Below are 3,336 nucleotides of genomic sequence, written 5' to 3' on the forward strand. Positions count from 1 at the left end.
CCACCGGGGCCACCCAGCGCGGGTTTGCCCCGAGACACAAGTCCCTGGTCCCTCGGCCGAGGGGGGGACGGAGGCGTAGGCAAGGCCATGAGGGCCCTTGCCGCATCAAACGCCTCCGGCATCGACGGCCCTTGTAGGGGCGCACCCCCACTCATCCGAGTCGGGGGAGGCTCCCTACGAGGAGACACCGGTGCCGGAGGAGCCTCCACGGCACGTGGCTGGGGTGTCTCCTTAGGAGGAGGCAGGGAGGAGTCCGTCAACGGGATCTCTGGCCGCTTTGACTTCTTTTTAGCCGGCACCGAGATCTTCAGCGGTGCCGGTGGTGCGCTCTGCACCGAAGAGACGCTCGGTGCGGGGGACCTCGATGGCTCGGAGGCCGGGCGCAGCAGGCCAGGCCAGGCCAGGCCAGGCCAGGCCAGGCCAGCCAGGCCAGGCCAGGCCAGGGCCAGGCCAGGCCAGGCCAGGCCAGGCCAGGCCAGGCCAGGCCAGGCCAGGCCAGGCCAGGCCAGGCCAGGCCAGGCCAGGCCAGGCCAGGCCAGGCCAGGGCCAGGCCAGGCCAGGCCAGGCCAGGCCAGGCCAGGCCAGGCCAGGCCAGGCCAGGCCAGGCCAGGCCAGGCCAGGCCAGGCCAGGCCAGGCCAGGCCAGGCCAGGCCAGGCCAGGCCAGGCCAGGCCAGGCCAGGCCAGGCCAGGCCAGGCCAGGCCAGGCCAGGCCAGGCCAGGCCAGGCCAGGCCAGGCCAGGCCAGGCCAGGCCAGGCCAGGCCAGGCCAGGCCAGGCCAGGCCAGGCCAGGCCAGGCCAGGCCAGGCCAGGCCAGGCCAGGCCAGGCCAGGCCAGGCCAGGCCAGGCCAGGCCAGGCCAGGCCAGGCCAGGCCAGGCCAGGCCAGGCCAGGCCAGGCCAGGCCAGGCCAGGCCAGGCCAGGCCAGGCCAGGCCAGGCCAGGCCAGGCCAGGCCAGGCCAGGCCAGGCCAGGCCAGGCCAGGCCAGGCCAGGCCAGGCCAGGCCAGGCCAGGCCAGGCCAGGCCAGGCCAGGCCAGGCCAGGCCAGGCCAGGCCAGGCCAGGCCAGGCCAGGCCAGGCCAGGCCAGGCCAGGCCAGGCCAGGCCAGGCCAGGGCCAGGCCAGGCCAGGCCAGGCCAGGCCAGGCCAGGCCAGGCCAGGCCAGGCCAGGCCAGGCCAGGCCAGGCCAGGCCAGGCCAGGCCAGGCCAGGCCAGGCCAGGCCAGGCCAGGCCAGGCCAGGCCAGGCCAGGCCAGGCCAGGCCAGGCCAGGCCAGGCCAGGCCAGGCCAGGCCAGGCCAGGCCAGGCCAGGCCAGGCCAGGCCAGGCCAGGCCAGGCCAGGCCAGGCCAGGCCAGGCCAGGCCAGGCCAGGCCAGGCCAGGCCAGGCCAGGCCAGGCCAGGCCAGGCCAGGCCAGGCCAGGCCAGGCCAGGCCAGGCCAGGCCAGGCCAGGCCAGGCCAGGCCAGGCCAGGCCAGGCCAGGCCAGGCCAGGCCAGGCCAGGCCAGGCCAGGCCAGGCCAGGCCAGGCCAGGCCAGGCCAGGCCAGGCCAGGCCAGGCCAGGCCAGGCCAGGCCAGGCCAGGCCAGGCCAGGCCAGGCCAGGCCAGGCCAGGCCAGGCCAGGCCAGGCCAGGCCAGGCCAGGCCAGGCCAGGCCAGGCCAGGCCAGGCCAGGCCAGGCCAGGCCAGGCCAGGCCAGGCCAGGCCAGGCCAGGCCAGGCCAGGCCAGGCCAGGCCAGGCCAGGCCAGGCCAGGCCAGGCCAGGCCAGGCCAGGCCAGGCCAGGCCAGGCCAGGCCAGGCCAGGCCAGGCCAGGCCAGGCCAGGCCAGGCCAGGCCAGGCCAGGCCAGGCCAGGCCAGGCCAGGCCAGGCCAGGCCAGGCCAGGCCAGGCCAGGCCAGGCCAGGCCAGGCCAGGCCAGGCCAGGCCAGGCCAGGCCAGGCCAGGCCAGGCCAGGCCAGGCCAGGCCAGGCCAGCCAGGCCAGGCCGCCAGGCCAGGCCAGGCCAGGCCAGGCCAGGCCAGGCCAGGCCAGGCCAGGCCAGGCCAGGCCAGGCCAGGCCAGGCCAGGCCAGGCCAGGCCAGGCCAGGCCAGGCCAGGCCAGGCCAGGCCAGGCCAGGCCAGGCCAGGCCAGGCCAGGCCAGGCCAGGCCAGGCCAGGCCAGGCCAGGCCAGGCCAGGCCAGGCCAGGCCAGGCCAGGCCAGGCCAGGCCAGGCCAGGCCAGGCCAGGCCAGGCCAGGCCAGGCCAGGCCAGGCCAGGCCAGGCCAGGCCAGGCCAGGCCAGGCCAGGCCAGGCCAGGCCAGGCCAGGCCAGGCCAGGCCAGGCCAGGCCAGGCCAGGCCAGGCCAGGCCAGGCCAGGCCAGGCCAGGCCAGGCCAGGCCAGGCCAGGCCAGGCCAGGCCAGGCCAGGCCAGGCCAGGCCAGGCCAGGCCAGGCCAGGCCAGGCCAGGCCAGGCCAGGCCAGGCCAGGCCAGGCCAGGCCAGGCCAGGCCAGGCCAGGCCAGGCCAGGCCAGGCCAGGCCAGGCCAGGCCAGGCCAGGCCAGGCCAGGCCAGGCCAGGCCAGGCCAGGCCAGGCCAGGCCAGGCCAGGCCAGGCCAGGCCAGGCCAGGCCAGGCCAGGCCAGGCCAGGCCAGGCCAGGCCAGGCCAGGCCAGGCCAGGCCAGGCCAGGCCAGGCCAGGCCAGGCCAGGCCAGGCCAGGCCAGGCCAGGCCAGGCCAGGCCAGGCCAGGCCAGGCCAGGCCAGGCCAGGCCAGGCCAGGCCAGGCCAGGCCAGGCCAGGCCAGGCCAGGCCAGGCCAGGCCAGGCCAGGCCAGGCCAGGCCAGGCCAGGCCAGGCCAGGCCAGGCCAGGCCAGGCCAGGCCAGGCCAGGCCAGGCCAGGCCAGGCCAGGCCAGGCCAGGCCAGGCCAGGCCAGGCCAGGCCAGGCCAGGCCAGGCCAGGCCAGGCCAGGCCAGGCCAGGCCAGGCCAGGCCAGGCCAGGCCAGGCCAGGCCAGGCCAGGCCAGGCCAGGCCAGGCCAGGCCAGGCCAGGCCAGGCCAGGCCAGGCCAGGCCAGGCCAGGCCAGGCCAGGGCCAGGCCAGGCCAGGCCAGGCCCAGGCCAGGCCAGGCCAGGCCAGGCCAGGCCAGGCCAGGCCAGGCCAGGCCAGGCCAGGCCAGGCCAGGCCAGGGCCAGGCCAGGCCAGGCCAGGCCAGGGCCAGGCCAGGCCAGGCCAGGCCAGGCCAGGCCAGGCCAGGGCCAGGCCAGGCCAGGCCAGGCCAGGCCAGGCCAGGCCAGGCCAGGCCAGGCCAGGCCAGGCCAGGCCAGGCCAGGCCAGGCCAGGCCAGGCCAGGCCAGGCCAGGCCAGGCC

The sequence above is a fragment of the Emydura macquarii genome, unplaced genomic scaffold, assembly GCF_026122565.2.
Source record: "Emydura macquarii macquarii isolate MOO-44397 ecotype Brisbane River unplaced genomic scaffold, CSIRO-AGI_Emac_v2 contig_1253, whole genome shotgun sequence".
In the NCBI taxonomy this organism is placed as follows: domain Eukaryota; kingdom Metazoa; phylum Chordata; order Testudines; family Chelidae; genus Emydura; species Emydura macquarii.